The 18749-nt window shown below is 37.8% G+C and overlaps 1 protein-coding gene across 7 annotated transcripts in view; it reads right to left on the bottom strand.

The window, feature by feature from the left end:
* The window catches only part of CALD1 (caldesmon 1), a 1713117-nt gene that overhangs the window by 1236437 nt on the left and 457931 nt on the right, over positions 1-18749 (bottom strand). Inside the window, exon 1 of one of the 7 annotated variants that reach the window (XM_044088454.1) lies at positions 3338-3355. The exons of the other annotated variants lie outside the window; for them this stretch is intronic. The gene's annotated coding sequence lies outside the window, so the exon portion shown is untranslated. Of the gene's footprint in view, positions 1-3337; positions 3356-18749 lie in introns of those variants that run through there. 7 annotated transcript variants of the gene reach the window in all.

Here is an 18749-nt window from a genome sequence, read left to right on the forward strand (position 1 = left end):
AAGAAATTAGGCAGGCATCTAGGATTTGGGTCGTTGATGTCTGCCTAATTTCCTTTTGTTTGGAGCTTGGAGTTTGTCTTTGTTTTTCTGTATTTTTCTGATATCACTGCCCCTCAGAATCTGATGTCCAGCCCAAAGGAGGTAACCTCAACTATCACTGCCTCTCAGAATCACAAGGCCAAAGGAGGTGGCCCATACTATCTCTGCTCATCAGAAATTGATGTCCAGCCCAAAGGAGGTTAACCTTATCACTGCCCCTGAGAATCTGATATCCAGCCCAAAGAAAGTGACTCCTACTATGATTGCTCTCAGAATCTGATGTCAGCCCAAAGGAGATGACCCCTCCTATCGATGCCTCTCAGAATCTTATATCCTACCCAAAGGAAGTTACCCATACTATTAATGTCCCTCAGAATCTGATGCCCAGCCTAAAGAAGGTTACCACTACTATCACTGCCATCAGACTCTGATGTCTAGCCCAAAGGAGGTTACCCCTACTATCAATGCCCCTCAGAATCTGATGTTCAGCCCAAAAGAGGTTACCTTTACTATCACTACCCCGCAGAATCTGATATCCTGCCCAAACGTAGTTACTCCTACTATTAAAGCCCCTCAGAATATGATGCCCAGACTAAAGGAAGTTACCACTACAGTCATTACCATCAGAATCTGATGTCCAGCACAAAGAAGGTGACCACTACTATCACTGCCCTCAGAATCTGATGTCTAGCCCAAAAGCAAGTTACCCTTACTATCAATGCCCCTCAGAATCTGATGTCCAGACCAAAAGAGGTTACACTTACTATCACTGTCTCTTAGAATCTGATGTCCAGCCAAAAGGAAGTTACCCCTACTATCACTGATTCTCAGAATGTGATGTCCAGCAAAAAATATGTGACCCTTACTATGACTACCCATCCGAATCTGATGTCAGTCAAAAAGCAGGTTACCCTTATCACTGCCCCTGAGAAACTGACATCCAGCCCAAAGTAGATGACTCATACTATCAGTGCCTCTAAGAAGTTGATACCTATCCCAAAGCTGGAGACCCTACTATCAATTTCCCTAAGAATCTGATGTCCAGCCCAAAGGAGTTGAACCTTGTTGTAACTGCCTCTCAGAATTTGATGTTTAGCCCAAAGGAGGTGACCCTACTATCACTACCTCTCAAAATCTGATGTCCAGCCAAAGGACGTTATCCCTACTAACAATGTCACTCAGAATCTGATGTCCAGCTTGAATGAGGTTACCTCTACTATTTCTAATTCTCAGAATGTGAATGTGATGTCTAGCACAAATGAGGTTACCCCTACTATCACTGCTCCTCATAATGTGACGTCTAGCACAAAGGAAGTTACTCTACTATCACCATCGTTCAGAATCTGATGTCCTGCCCAAAGCAGGTTACCCCTAGTATCACTACCCCTCAGAATCTGATGTCCAGCCCAAAGAAGGTAACCCCTATTATCACTGCCTCTCAGAATCTCATGTCCAGCCCAAAGAAAGTGACCTCTACATCATGCCCTTCAGAAACTGCTGTCTAGCCCAAATGAGGTTAAACTTATCACTGTCCCTCAGAAGCAGATGTCCATCCCAAAGGAGGAGACCCCTACTATCAATGCTCCTCAGAATTTGATGCCCAGCCCAAATGAGATTGCCCTTTATATCACTGCCCCACCAGAATCTGAGTTCCAGTCCAAAGGAGGTAACCCCTGCTATCACTACTTCTCAAAATTTGATGTCCATCCCAAATGAGGTTATCCCTATCACTACCCATCGGAATCTGATGTTCAGCCCAAAGTAGGTGGCCCCCTACTATCACTGCTGCTCAGAATTGTATGTCAAGCCCAAAGGATGAGACCCCTACTATCAATGCCATGCAGTATCTGATGTCCAGCCCAAAGGAGGTTACTCCTACTATCACTACCTCTCAGAACCCTATGTCCAGTCCAAAGGAGGTTACTCCTATTATCATTGCCTCTTAGAACCTGTTATTCAGCCCAAAGGAGGTGGCCCCTGTTATCACTGCCTCTCACAATTTGATGTCCAGTCAAAGGATGTTGCCCCTAGTATCAATGCTCCTCAGAATCTGACATCCAGCCCAAATGTGATTACCCCAACTATCATGGCCTCTCAGAATCTGATGTCCAGCACAAATGAGGTCACCCATACTATCATTACCCCTCATAATCTGACATCCATCCAAGAAGAGGCTACCCCTATTATCACTGTTTCTCAGAATCTGATGTCCAACCCAAAGGAGGTTACCCTACTATCACCGCTTCGCAAAATGTGATGCCTAGTGCAAAGGAGGTTACCCTACTAACAGTGCTGCTCAGAATCTGATGTCCAGAGGCTACCCTTGTTATCACTGTTACTCAGAATCTGATATCCAGCTCAAATGCAGTCACCCCTACTATCACTGCCCCTCAGAATCTAATATCCAGTCCAATAAAGGTAACACTACTATAACTACCTCTCAGAAGCTGATGGCTAGCCCAAAGAAGGCTAGCTCTATAGTCTATTACTGCCATTGAAAATCTGATGCCCAGCCCAAATGAAGGAAACCCTACTATCTATGGCCACCAGAATCAGTTACCAAGCCCAGAGGAGGTAACCCTACTATGACTGCCCCTCAGAATCTGATGTGCAGCTCAAAGAAGGTAAACGCTATCACTGTCCCTTCAGAATTTGATTTTCAGAGCAAAGGAAGTTACCTCTATTATTTCCCCTAGAATCTGACGTCTATTCCAAAGCTGGTGACCCCAACTATCATTGCCCCTCAGAATTTGGTGTCTAGCCCAAAGGGAATACCCCTACTATCATTGCCCCTCTGAATCTTCTTTTCGTATGGGTATGAATGATTCACAGGGAATTAGTTACAAGAATGCATTTTTGAGTTACTTGTGTAGTGTACTTTGTAAGAAGAAACTCAGTGTTATGAGACATAAAAACTAAAACATTGTAAAAATCAGTGCATTTTGTTAATGTTTTTTTTTTTTTTTGTAACATGGAGCTTGTATTTAAAAAAAATAAAACATCAAACTTCTGTTAACTGGGTGTGAAAGAGTCATAGGGTTGTAATCATAAGAATGAATTCTTAAGTTACTTGTGTGATATTTACATGTATAAGAAGAAACTCAGTGTTATGGGACATAAAACTGAATACATTGTGTAATTTTGTACACTTTGTTAAAGATTTATTTTACTTTATTTTCACAAAATGGGGCTTGTATTACAAAACCAAAGTATTTTACACAGCAGAAAATTAGAGAAGTCTATATGAAATGAAGCATGACATATTAAATTGAAAATACAAAGATTTTAAAGTTGTTACCTTAAATAACATGATTGCATGCATGCCTGGATGCCTGAAACACACCTTGTCAAAAACTCATTGTGTTTTATTTAGTATCTGTACATCTCATAAATGTTTGAGGCTTAAAAGAGATGCGTCACAGAGCATGAAAAGCAAAATTCTCCAATGTTCAGGCACAAGAAGAGAGCACCACAGGAATATGTGAGCTCTGAAAGAAAACAGAAACTGATATGAACAGTGGTATAATAAATTATTTCTGTAAATTCTGAAACATTATACATTTGATAAAAAAAATTCTGTAAAGTTCAGAGGGTCAGGAATCAGTGAAATTTGCTCAACTCTAAGTTTTTCATATTATAAAAAATAAGCTCTATATATCTCATAAAATGATCAGACCCACATACATGATATGCGATATTTTTTAAAACATTGTTTGATTCACTGCAGATAAGCGAGTCGCAGTTAATTAGAACCAGCAAACATTTCAACAAAGTTGGGCATTTTTCATCATGTGTCATTCAAGTCCTAATCATTCAGGCATGGTTTAATGGAATTCAGTGGGAAAATTTCTGCAGCCAAACTGTCCTCAGCTTACAGTATGTGAACAGTAACAATTATTAAGTAGTGATCCATGATTTATAAGTTACAATTTTGATTTTATAGGTACATTAATACTTGAATTTTTAGCTCCTATTTATGCAACAACACTATCATGGAGAACCATCCTTCCAGACAATTTGATATTTAGACAGGGAAATTACTTTCTCATAAAACGTGACCCACTCCCTGAACAGCACACCACCCTCTCCCAAATAAAGTTCTTTATTCAAAAAGTGGGCCCCAGAAAAACTACTTTTTCATGACCACTGGCTGGCTAAATGGAATATGATGTCGCACAACCTGTACATGTTTTACTGGATTAGATGGCCTTGGGCTGCATTAAGGAAAACTCACAGCTGACCTACATAGGATGGTAAACAGTGGGTAAAAAAGGCCTCCCATCCAAAAGCAACTGAATGATTAAATTCTTCAGGTTATAATAAAATATCACCTTTGCAATGCACATTATCCCTGCCTTAATTTTGAGTTAAATCGCATGGACTCAGCCACATGACAGCATGTATGTCTGATGCCTGTTTTTCCTGGAATAGTAGTGTTTTTACTGGCACCCTTCCAGTATTCCAACATTAGAATTAAACCTTTGTTTGGATGACTGTCATGCTTTTATGAAACAAGCTAGCCACATGCGCTGAGATTCCCAGCTGCAGTGTATATGAGAGCTTTCACCTGGGATACTGTCTTGAATGGATGATTTCACAGTCATGTGGCCTTTTGCCCTCATGAAAACAATCACTGCAAAAAAACTTTGGAAGCAAAGCTGAGCTATGACTATAAAATGAATCTGTGCATGCTAAGGGGTCTGCGGTATAATCTGGCTGGCAATATGGTGCAGTGTTTAAATTAATGAGTTCTGAATGAGTTACATCTTGATATGCAGCCTTAGGCCTCCTCTTACTGTAACTCTATTAACCCTGAAAACAGGCACTTGGGCTACTAAATCTTAAATAATTAGTAACTAGAAAATGCACACTTGACTATTTCAGTTTCTTGAAGTTAAAAGTCAGAAGGGTGAAGAGAAGACAGTATTCTTCCTTTGCCAAAGCATCTCTCACCTACTTTTAGTTATTTAATGCCCGATGATACGGTCAGTGCAACAGAGACCTTTTGTAAGCCATGACCTGAATTTATACATTAGCTTCATTCACTCTGGATTCTTATTTTCTGTTTTTTTTTTCTTTTGTATTACAGCTTATAATTAGGCCTCGGTGGTGCAGCAGTTAGCGTTGTCGCCTCACAGCAAGACGTTCTTCAGTTTGATTCTCAGCTGGAGTTCCTTCTGTGCAGAGTCTGCATATCCTCCCTGCAGCTGAATGAGCTTTAAAGACATGCAGGTAGGTGCGTGTGCCTTCCGTGAAGGTTGTGCGTCAGGCTGGCAACTCGGCACCGTAAAAATCCACTGCCAATCAATATGCAGACCGGTGATCCGCTGTAGCGACCCCTAACTAGGAAAAGGTGAAAGACATTGCTATTACAGCTTATCATTGTTTCCTCTTTGTTCCTCTTTCATTGTTGTGCTGGGCTGTCTTTACAGGCTTGCTTACAGCAGAGTTAAAAAGTCAGCACCCTACAGAAGCAATCAAAATAATAACTTCTCACTAGATGTTCTAGAAAGTAGATTACAATCAGAGAATGGCTGGTAAAAATATTTTCTTTGCAGTTACTAGGCATCAACAGACTAATATTACTTTTTTATTAAGACTGCAAAGCCCCCTCAAAATGTAGACTAAAACTGAGGAAGAGACTGGTACTCCCAGTCAAATACAGGTTAACACAAAATCCTGGAATCCTACAACTGAAACTCTGGTAGCTTTGGAATTTTACTTTTGATACACTTATGAAACATTTTTTTTTCTTTATGGTGATGGAAGCACTTTTATGCACCCCAAACATCAGACATAAAGAAAGAGCTGTTACAAATGCAAATGTCATTGCATCAATATTTATGTTTGAATGTGGGACAAAGCCATATTTTTAAATACAAGCCTAAGGATTAAAATACAGCTGCAGATTCATAGATAATACAGGTGACAGAGAAGTTTCAGTAACAAATGTACAACATGAGTAAAAGTAAAGAAAGCAGAATGATCTAAAGACAACAAATGCACAAGAGGATGAAATAAAATTGGATTATAAAAAGCAATTACACAGTATGTTTGCTGTTTTTTTGGTGCAGAGGTTTTAGTCCTGCCTATGCTCTCAACTGTCTCAAGTTCAACTAGCAAAAAAAAAAAAAACTGACTAGCAAACTAAATTCATTACTTTAAAAAAATTCTAACATACTGCACCACAAAAAATAAAAAAATAATTCTAATGTGTTTTTTGAAATTTTTAAATTAAGATTAAAATCCTGGCAGCCCTAATCTTTAAGGTTTGAAAAAATATATATTTTCAGTGATATTTGGGGGTGGGTGTAGTGGCATCTAATATCACCTGCAACATGATATCCTTACATATAAAATGTGATCAGAATAAGTAGTTTCATGCTGTTTACTTTGTAAACAAACTTCAACATATTGTCAAAAATGAGTCATACTACCAATAGTTAAATAGTTTAAGAGGCTGGTCACATGTATAAAATAACTAGTAAAACATCAATACCAGTTGGACACCAGATTATAAAATTCCACAAATGCAAGTCTTGAAACCATTAAATATATGGGCTACAAAAGAATACACAAGTTGATATTTTTCAGCAAGTCTAAATATAAAATTAGATATGTTTAAACAGTCCCATTTTCAAGTTAATCACATCATTTATTCGGTATAGTTTGTAAACATTTAAAAATGACTGCCACCGATACTTCTAGTGTTACAAATTCTCTTTGTCGCTGACTCTAACATCTGTAGGTTGAAAGTCCAAAACATAAAATAAAAAATCTTTTAGTTGCACATGAGTATGTGCCTATATATTACATTTAAGTCTGTCTTCATGTTTATGGCACACTTTCTTCAGAGTCCTGACAATGCCTCATACAGTGTATTTATTTATCTATCTGACATTTGTTAACCGGTTTGGTCCAACTGAGCAAAAACAGTCCATTTTCAGTGGAGACCCGAGGAGAAAAGCTCCAGTACATAGACATAGTTATAATGACAGAAAATAAACCTCTAAAATAACAATGAGAAAAGCAGGGTGCGTAAAAATGCACAAGACTGACATAGATACAATAAGAAAAACATACATGGTATATGACAGCATATTCACTAATAATAGGTATGAGTGTGTGCATATGTGTGCCTTCTGTGGAAGGTTGGGCGCCAGGCTGGCAACTCGACACTGTAAAACTCCACTGCCAATCATGAGCGGACAGGTGATCTGCTGTGGCGACCCCTAACCAGGAAAAAGCTGAAAGAAGAAGAAGATTCACTAATAAAGATATCAATAGAAAAGTATAAGCTAGCTATTGTTTTCCTTTTTTTTTTCCAACAGGGGAGGTAGGAAAGAGATGAAAGTATTAGTAGAGAAGTATGGGAACAAGAAGATTGTAAAGTGAGGTTTAGTTAAGTCAAGAGAAGGTAGTTAAGTGAAGCATAGTATATATACATATTTCCATGGGTTGTAGTGGCCTGATATGAGGAGTAGAGAATACAGACAGAAAGAATAGCAGCATATAAAATATAGGTGTTGGAGAGTAATGTGCAGGGTACTGTTGGCAAAAAAATATGTGGAAGAGATTAGGTAGGGTCATGACACTGACATGACCTAACGTCAAGTAGAAATTGTTTTAGCTCTTTTTTGAAGTATAGGGAGTGGGGGTAGGGTGGGGGGTTCTTATGCATGAGGGGGGTTTATTCCAGGCCTAGTCTACAGTGTGTTTGTAGAGTAGTTTTCCTATGTTTTGTTAGATTTATGGATGGCAAGAGTTGCTGAGTGTATGGACAGAATGACTGGGAGTGTAATAAGTGATGAGGGTGGATAAAGAGGGGCAGGATGTGGGTTTGTACAGAATGGAGTGCAGGATTCAAAATTGAGTCAATTGAAGATGTTGAGGAAATACTAGCCATTGGAGTGTGCCGAGTGCAAGGCAGTGGTGTGAGTTATATGGTAAGTTAGCAGCAAATCGAGCAATTTTGTGATATGTTTGTTCTAATTTAAATAAAAGTGCAGACTGGATATTAGTAAAGATTGGAGCTGCATAGAGAAGGAAGGGGATGAGCCAAGGAGAGTTTCATGTCAGAGGTAAGGAATTTCCTACTTCTGTATATTATTCCTAGTTTTTGGTGTTTTTTAATGCTTTGTCAGATGTGCAGGTTAAATTTCTGTTCGGCACCAATAATGGTACCTAAAAGTTTAGTGTGAGGCTCTGTTTTGATGGTGGCCATGTCGAGGGATGTAGTGATAAAGGTAAATTTATGATGAGCTAGAGGTCGAGGCAGGAATAGTAAAATTTTAGTTTTTTTTTTTGGATTTAAGATGAGATGATTGTCAGAGAGACATTTTTTAATGGAAAGGAAAGAATTTTGGGTATGTGCGTGGAGGTCAGAAATGGTGTTTGAGATGGTAAGGAGTGTTGAATAATCTGCATATTTAATAAGGGAGGATTGTCTGCAGGCAGTGTGGAGGTCATTGGTGAAGATATTGAAAAGCAGAGGTCCGAAAATGGAGCCTTGGGTGACACCAGTTTTGATGAGTAGGAAGGAAGAACAGGAAGTGAGCCATCTGACTGACTGCTGCCTATTGGAGAGGTAACTTGCAAACCAGTAAAGAGAGGGTCCAAAGAGGTTGAGATTGGATAGTTTAGAGAGACGTAAAGGGTGAGAAAGAATTTTGGGTATGTGCGTGGAGGTCAGAAATGGTGTTTGAGATGGTAAGGAGTGTTGAATAATCTGCATATTTAATAAGGGAGGATTGTCTGCAGGCAGTGTGGAGGTCATTGGTGAAGATATTGAAAAGCAGAGGTCCGAAAATGGAGCCTTGGGTGACACCAGTTTTGATGAGTAGGAAGGAAGAACAGGAAGTGAGCCATCTGACTGACTGCTGCCTATTGGAGAGGTAACTTGCAAACCAGTAAAGAGAGGGTCCAAAGAGGTTGAGATTGGATAGTTTAGAGAGACGTAAAGGGTGAGAAACAGTATCAAAGCCCTTAGAGAGGTTGAGGAAAAGGCAGGATACTATGGTTGTTGTCTCTGGCCTCGGCTACTGTGTGGGCAAAAGTTAACAGTGCAGTGGCAGTACTATGGTATTGCCTGAAGCCATGCTGTGTGGGTGTTAGTAGGTTTTCCTGGAGAAGACAATTCATGAGCTGAGTGTGGATGCATTTTTCAAATATTTTTAGTAAAGGGGAAAGTATAGCTATGGGCCTATAATTAAATGGGTTGGTAGAATTTCCACCTTTGTGTAATGGGACAGTGTAAAAGGATTTACAAATGCCTGGGACTGTGGCCTCTTGAATGGATTGGTTGATTAGTAGAGTAATAGGATAGACTATGGTTTCCGTGGCAAGTTTGAGGAAGGTTGTCTGCAGAGGGGAGCATGGTTTAAGTTTGAGAAGTAGTGATTTGATACAGACAGTGGAGACTGGTTTGAGGGAGAAAGGTTTTTTGCTGTGTGGGATAGAAGAGGTGAGAGGGGGGTGTCAGGATTGTGATTGGTATGTGTGAATTTTTGAATAGCATCTATGAAGTAGTTGTTAAGAAGGGTGGCAGTTCAAGTTGAATAAACAGGTGGCCCATTTTTCCATTAGGATTTTATCATCAGAAGGAGTCACTGGGTCTTTATGCCTAGGGACAATATTTGCTTTGACAGTTTCCATGGCTAGATGGAAACCTTTTCAATAAAACATGTATATACTTTGTATTACAAAATATGTATGTATCAGTGCTCTTAAATACATATGTAAATTATTGCAGGGGAGTAATGTAACATACATTATTTTGTTCTCAATAAAAATTGTATTGCTTTCACAAGTGCTGTCAGAAGAGTTAGTATGCAACTGAAACTGTTTTGCATACTCAAAAATGAGTATTACAGAGAAGAAACATACATTTTACATATGAAAATATATCAGCTACCTTGTTTTCACATGCGCTGTCAGATGCATTAGCAAACAAATGAAGACAATTACATCTGAACAAAGTTGAAATATTGTTTTTCCAGGTATGATCACTGGGAAGTGACATACTGAATTTTGAATTGACTGTAGGGAACCCAAATATAGCATATAAATATAACTGTTTATTCTTCGATAACTACCACCCTTTCCGAGCTGAAACATTCTTGGTTTGCAATTTATCTTTGTCAGGAAGCAATATGCATAATTTTAAAATGATAGTGGGAAAGCAATACGTACCATTTTGTTCTTGATAAAAAATTGTATTACTTCACAAGTGCTGTCAAATGCACTACTAAACAATTTAAAGTAATATTATTTAAATAAAAAGGCAATCACAGGAAAGCAACATGCAGCATTTCGCTCATAATAAAAAAGTCAGTTATACTGTTTTCACAAGGGCTATCAAAAAGTGCCAGTATACAACTAAAACTGATTTTACCTGAGCTGAGATCAAACATTCTTGCTTTACAGTTTATAGTGGTGAAGCAGCATGCATTTTTTAAAAATGACTGTGGGGAAGTAACGTACAACATTTTACTCTTGATTAAAACAAATTACATTGTTTTCACAAGTGCTACCATAAGTGATTGCAAACAGCTGAAACTAATTTTATACATCACACTGATAAAAAGATGATCCTATATGTTGATAACTGCATAAATAAAGGCAACTTGTTCCAACCCCAGACGCTATGCAGTAGGGATGTGTGACATAAAAAAATGTATAAACAACTGGATAAAGCTGTAACAAAATAAAAATGTAAAATGTGAAACGTGAAAAAGTTACTGGAACTGTTTTTCTCTGGAAAAACAGCAGAGTTTATATGCGACCACTGGTAGCCAAACTCTAATTACCACTATTGAATTAGCTACTTTCTGTCATTTAATGCATTGAATAATGCAATTGTGAACTTTCCATATTCTTAGGATTTGAATTTGGATTGAGAAGGAAAGAGGCAAGAACTTCTTGACCTAATGTGGGGGGGATACTAAAAAAGACTATGCTGATGCCATATCTCCGATTGTTGACCCATTCCAAGACATTCCTCCAATGGTCAGAGGAAGCAACTCTCTTCCCGATGGATCCAATCCACCAACCATGTAGAGCTCAATTGGTAAGTAGAACTTGCTGACTGAGGATTGCCTGTTAACTAGCATCAACAAAGTTCATTTTTGTTATTGGTTTTGGCTGTTTAAATGTGGTAATTTCTAGTTAATGTTAAGAAAGATTATAGAAATTCTGTAGTTAGAGTAGTACTTAGAGATGGTTATCTGATAGTCAATGTTTCTCTAATGCCACTTATCATTTCAAAATGTATTTTATATTTCCCTATAATCACACTATCTGTCTGTATGTTTAGTTCTCAAATTGTTATATGCTTTAAAGCAAAGAATTTTATTTGTTCAGTTTCAAAACCTTGTAGCCAATATGCTCTTAAGGTAAAATATCTAACATATGGCATTTTTTATTTTAGACAATGGTGAACATTAAAGACCCGTAGCTCCTGTCCCAGACATATTGATTGGTAGCAGTGGTATAACTTCAAGGTTGTACCTTCACATATACATTTTTGATGCTGGGTGGAGTTATAAACCCAAAGACATCATAACAGTGTAGCAACATACAGAATTTTGATTTTGTTAAAATTGTTAGTTTGACTGCTTTTACAGCTGCTATCAGAAGTGCCGACCTGTTTACTTGAACTGATGTGCAGTTTTAAGGCTTTGTAGTTTATGATGATAAGGAAGCAACAAGCATTATTTTGCACCTGATAAAATATAAAAATTACACATCAAGAGCGGTCAGTGAGCTACCAAGCAGCTGCCACAAATTCCAGGTCTGAGCACTGTGCACTTGAGTCAAGAATTACATTTATATTTCCTCAAGTGCTAGCAAGCAACTGCAACTGATTTTATACAGTTAAAAATTATCACAAGAAAGAGGTGCACAGCATTTTGAGTTGTATAAAATTGTCAAGTACATAACTCTTATATTGCTCTTAGAAGAAAAACAAAATCTGAATATGATTTTATGCAGCACAGGTGACTTGATTTAGCTATACATTTTATAGTCAAGGGCAAGCAGCACCCAGAATTTTGTTTTTGAAAACAAATAACTTTACTGCAGAAAAGTGCCCTTTATAATCAACCTAATTGTTATGTTTATATGCTGCTGCAACCTATCACAACTGTACAGTTGTGCTTATATAATGCTGCAACCTATTACAAATGTACAGTTGTGCTTATATAATGCTGCAAGCTATCACAGCTGTACAGTTGTACTTATATAAATATCACAGCTGTACAGTTGTACTTATATAATGCTGCAAGCTATCGCAATTGTACAGCTGTGCTTGTATAATGCTGCAACCTATCGCAACTGTACAGTTGTGCTTGTATAATGCTGCAAGCTAGCGCAGTTGTACAGTTGTGCTTATATAATGCTGCAAGCTATCACAGCTGTACAGTTGTGCTTATATAATGCTGCAAGTTATCACAACTGTACAATTGTGCTTATATAATGCTGCAAGCTATCACAACTGTACAGTTGTACTTAAATAATGCTGCAAGCTATCTCAGTTGTACAGTTGTGCTTACATAATACTGCAAGCTATCACAACTGTATAGTTGTGCTTATATAATGCTGCAAGCTATCGCAGTTGTACAGTTGTGCTTACATAATGCTGCAAGCTATCGCAACTGTACAGTTATGCTTACATAATGCTGCAAGCTATCACAGCTGTACAGTCGTGCGCTCATAATGCTGCAAGCTATCACAACTGTACAGTCGTGCTTATATAATGCTGCAAGCTATCACGGCTGTGCAGTCATGCTTACATAATGCTGCAAGCTATCACAGCTGTACAGTCATGCTTATATAAGGCTGCAAGCTATCACAGCTGTACAGTCCTGCTTACATAATGCTGCAAGCTATCACAACTGTACAGTTGTGCTTATATAATGCTGCAAGCTATCACAACTGTACAGTTGTGCTTATATAATGCTGCAAGCTATCACAGCTGTACAGTCGTGCTTACATAATGCTGCAAGCTATCACAACTGTACAATTGTGCTTATATAATGCTGCAAGCTATCACGGCTGTGCAGTCATGCTTACATAATGCTGCAAGCTATCACAGCTGTACAGTCATGCTTATATAAGGCTGCAAGCTATCACAGCTGTACAGTCCTGCTTACATAATGCTGCAAGCTATCACAACTGTACAGTTGTGCTTATATAATGCTGCAAGCTATCACAGCTGTACAGTCGTGCTTACATAATGCTGCAAGCTATCACAACTGTACAATTGTGCTTATATAATGCTGCAAGCTATCACAGCTGTACAGTTGTGCTTACATAATGCTGCAAGCTATCACAACTGTACAGTTGTGCTTATATAATGCTGCAAGCTATCACAGTTGTACAGTCGTGCTTACATAATGCTGTACAGTTGTGCTTATATAATGCTGCAAGCTATCACAGCTGTATACATTTTCCCTTTTCCTTGCATTTTAGTAGTACTTGTTAACTGGACTGAAAGAAAAAGTGCAATAATGTTGCCAAAGTAATGGAACTCAGGACACTTTTGCAGAAGTGATGCCATCACTGATGACCAAGTATGTCACTGAGTAATATAACACTGCTGGCCATTAAAGCTGCAATACTTTAATCAAAAGAGCTGAGCAGCAGTTCCTTGTGGTACTGTGCTGCTAAATGCATTATAACTGAATGCCCTGGTTACAGATGCAGAGCTAGCCAACACAAATTAGGTACAACAATAAGAAAAGTTATCAGAAGCAATTAGGTAGCTGACTAGCTAAATCCTTTACTTCAGCTCATACTGTTGGCATGAAGCTGCACTAACTGCTTCAAACTGCAGTACTATGTGTGCACACTTGTGTTCGCGAGTGTGTGTGTGTGTGTGTGTGTATGTGTGTGTGTGTGTGCGTGAGACCATGTGTGTGCATGTGTGTGTGCTTTTATGCAGCTTATTTGCACAGTTACATGTTTCGTTTCATTAATGTTTTTGATTTTAATCTGTACTAATTACAACTTTATCCAGCATCCTGTCCTGATGTTAAAGAGCTACCATACCTCTCAACTGTCCAGATTTTTACAGAGTGTCCAGATTTTTGCCTAATGGTTTTGGTCTGTTCCTTACAAAATCTGTGGTTTCCCAATAAATCACTGGGGTGATCTGAGGATTGAAATCAATAAATAATTACATAAATATGACTTTTGGACTTCATATCCTTCAGAAAATGCAAGATTACACAAATCCTGCTATTCTAGCAACTTTCTAACTTTATAACAGAAATAATTAAAAACTGTTCTTATTTTTGGGCCTTTGTCCACCCCCCCCCCCCCCCACCAATTATGTCAACCTTTGCCATATTTCTTGTGATAAAAGGTTGAGAGGTAAGAAAGCTACCCTTATGCATGATGTTTTCTTTTCTTTGCCATACACTTAAACTGGGCTGAGCTAAAATCATGTCATGTGATGTACTACAGTACAATCCAGCAAGACTAGCTTTTTAATGGCAGTGCTAAAAATACACTCCCTGAAAGATGACTCATCTGTTCGCATATATGATTTTTTTGGGAAAAGAGTGATTGATTTTAGCATCTTGATCTGAAATTGATAATGATAATAGCATTATCCTAGTAGTGAAAACAGAAGAGTTGTCTTCCTAATCTGAAATTAATTTTCTGATGCTTTTGGTGTGACTAGAAAGGCTCTCATCTATGTGCAGATCTGTTTCTTATAAGATAATCAAGGGATCTAACCATAAACAGTGCAAAAGAAGCATTGGATTTTTTGGCATTTCATGCTGCCAACAAATAAAAATAAGAACCAGAAATGATATTTTCTGCACTGAAAGAGATAGAATCTTAAACAAAATGATATAAAAGGGCTATTTTTTACTATCCTTTTCTTTGACAAGTATTATTATAAATTTGCCTGCAAATCTTTGGGCCAAGCCCTTTGCAGGAAAGGGTCTTCAGATGTCATGGAAAATAGTCTGTCAAAAGTATGCGCCAGTGAAAGGTACAGTCCAGATTCAGCTGCTAATTTCCTCTTGAAAGAACTTCCAGTCTTTAATTTTAACATCTGCAACTTATTTCAGCTTGCAGACACACAAGACTATTCTCCAAATATATATCCCTGCATGAAAGTTGCCATATAAAGCAAAACATTATGAGAAAGAGCTTTTCCTGATTTATACTCTTCCTCTCTACAATCGGTCTTTTGTTTTATTTTTCAGCACTACACAGTTTATAAATATTTATTCCCCTAAACAGGGAGACTCCTTCAAATAAGCATTATCATAAAAGGAGGGAGAAGAAATGTGTCATTCTTAGGGGACACCACTCTGTGTCTGTCAAACCACCACTGTTAAAAAGCAGCAAAAAAAGAAATCAAAACAAATAAACCAAAACTATTTACCTATCTGTCTATTTAAATACACGAGTCTGAACTGTGAATGTTAGAAGACTGTATGAAATTATCAGCAGTGTAAATGTCCTAGTGTGTGTGTGTGTGTGTGTGTGTGTGTGTGTGTGTGTGTGTGTGTGTGTGTGTGTGTGTGTGTTTGTATGAATTATACTATTCAGGATTCCAGGTGAACTGTAGCCTATAACAGTACTGAGAAACAATCCTAGATCACATGTTCACAATTAGATGCTACACATACACACACGCATACGCACACACACACACACACACACACACACACACACACACAGACACGTAATGTAAAAGCGCAATTCACCTAAAAACACTGTGTTGGATGTGAGAGAAAACCAGACTCCAGCAAAAATAAAAGGTTCAGGCAGGGTAGATGCACAGGGTACACAAAAGTCACTCACCCACATCTTAACATTTGCCACAGTTATGGGTTCTCAGGAAGACATATTGAATCCTGGCCAAAAATGAGCACTTGAGGTAACATCCATCCCAATAGCTTTTTGAGTTTCATTCTGAATTTGGAGGTAAGTGTTGATTTCCTTTAGGTTGATGGGGAGAGCTTGCCAAATAATAGGCACACACATACACATCTCACTCAACAGCTCCAAATGTTAGCAGCGAATATTTATAATAAAACTGTGCAATCTGTAGAACCATTCTTCATAGCAGTGGATACATGGTCTTTTACATGACAAGCACAAATTTTATTTTTCCTGCACTGAGTAATTTCAGTTTGATACCAACTTATTAATCTAACCAAATGCTTGAGATCTAACAATGTAGCCTATCTGTACAGCATTGAAATCTCAACATCAAGATTTATCCCATATAGTGCAGTGAAACAGGATATCCCAGTGTCCCTTTCACTATTACTATAGATATACAGCCTATCCTGGCTATAATATAAGAAATAAAGTGGACGCTTCGCAACACATTAATGCACTTTCCCCATACAAATGTTTAAATTATGTTGACAATCATGTTACTCATTGTTACTCGTGCTTCAGAATCAGTTCAAGCCTTTTATAATTTAGTTGCAAATGATTAGAAGCAAGTGGGTTATCAAATAAATCAGCAGAAGTCCAAGTTTTGCTATTTAGTAAAATAAAAAGTTAATAAAGAAATTAATCTTAAATTTATGGAAACCTTTAAATACATGGGAAAACAGTACAATTTGGAACTGCTGAAAGCTTTTCAAGCTAATTCACAAAACATTACTGGGTATCTGAGCCAGCTCACTTTGAAATGGCAACCTTATCCTCCATCGTGGAATGGTACGATTAACTTCATAAAATTGTTATTCCCTGCTAAGTGGCTATTATTTGTTATAAATGAAAGTAATTCCACAGTTAATGAGTGTAGGTAGCAATATTAACAAAATTTGGTGAAAATGTTTTTAATAAATAAATTTGTATTGATTTTCAGAAACATAAACATATATACAGTATGTATATCAAAGAATTATTTACATAGTCAAAGCTTAAAGTGGAGAAACAATTCCAAAAACAAACACTACAAAACCAACTATTTACATAGGATGTCTACACTTGAAAAACTTTGTTTTCTTGAATGTATCTTTAAATAAGATTATATTTTATTACAGTCTTCTACTTGTTTTACTTTCTGCCAGGCAGTGCTTAAGGAAGTAGGTTGTTCTGTTCTTTCCTTGATTGTTTTCAATTCCAACTGAAAGACTGTTAACACCATGTTCTTGAAATGTTTAAAACTGGGATGAGTTACAGCTTCCCAGTTCTGTGTAATATTTTCCCTTGCAATAGCAAGGAGAGTCAACAAAATTATATATTTTTGCCTTGGAACACAAGACAGCACAGTGTATTCAAAAAAACTAGAGATTTCGTAAGTTCGAAATTATCAGTGAACAGTGCTTGTAACAAATAGTTAATACTTTCCCAATACTGTTTAAGTAAATGGCATTCATAGAACCCAGTTGGAACCAGGATGGCTTATGTGCACACTTGATGTTAGTGCTTTATATACTAACATTCCTCATCAAGTTCGTCTGGAAGCCATTGGTTATTGGTTGCAGGAGGCTGGTTTATATAAGCCTGATATTAACAACTTTCTTGTAGGTATTGCAGAACATGTCTTAACCAACAATGTCTTTTTTTACTAGGACACTTGCTATTGGCAAACCAAGGGTACAGCTATGGGGGCATCTTTTCCCCCCATTTATGCTGACCTATTCATGGCATTTATTGAGGAACAAATCATTTATGATAGTAGCCGCAATATTTTCCTGGATGAAACTGATATTTGGAGACGCTATTTGGATGATTGCTGGATGGTATGGAGGACAGCTGTGGATTACTTGCTGGAATTTTTATTCTATTTGAATGACAACAAATGGGGCCTGCATTTTACAGTTAACCATCATGTAGATACCATCACTTTCCTTGATGTCTTGATCAATAGATTACCTGATCACACTTTAAGTACGCAGGTCTTTAGGAAATATCCTCAATTTAAGACTGTCCTCCATGCATCTAGCTTTCATCCTCCTCACATAGCAAGGAATATCTCCAAATCACAATACATACAAATGAGGCATATTTGTTCTCAGGAACCCACTTTTCAAGAACATAGACAGGATTTGACTAGAAGATTCAAGTCCAGGGGATATCATATGGGACATGTTCTGCGGGCCAGCAACTGGGCAAATACATTGAACAGGGAGGATCTGTTGACCTATAAATCACGTGAAGAATGTAACCCACAACCCATTAGATTTTTCACCACATATGCGAGGAATTCAGATGTACTTATTAACAGCATATACAGACATTGGAACATATTACAGTGTGATCAGGATCTATCAAATATGTTGCCGGATAGGTGTCTGTTTTAATTTCGCAAAGGCAAAAATTTGGCATCCTGTTTCAATCATTATAAACATTCTCATGATAAAAACTTGTCTCAAGTGACACAAACTACCATTACAGGTGAACCTTTGATTGGATGTTTTCCATGTGGACACTGTATACACTGTGACAAAATATCTAAGTCCAAACAGTTCACGAGTAAAAATTGTGGCATTGTGTATGACATAAAATATTTTGCCAATTGCAGCAGTGACTGGCTTCTATATTTAGCCACATGCACTTGTGGATCTTTCTACATTGGCCTAACATCTCGTTCACTCAGGCTGAGAATCACTGAGCATGTAAGTAACATCAAGAACAAAAAAATCCAACAATGCATTATATAAACATTGCATGATACACAAATTAGCTACATTTACCTTTATGATTATTGACGTGGTAAAGGG

This window comes from Protopterus annectens, chromosome 11.part0, assembly GCF_019279795.1.
Source record: "Protopterus annectens isolate FY-2018-M chromosome 11.part0, PAN1.0, whole genome shotgun sequence".
NCBI lineage: Eukaryota > Metazoa > Chordata > Ceratodontiformes > Protopteridae > Protopterus > Protopterus annectens.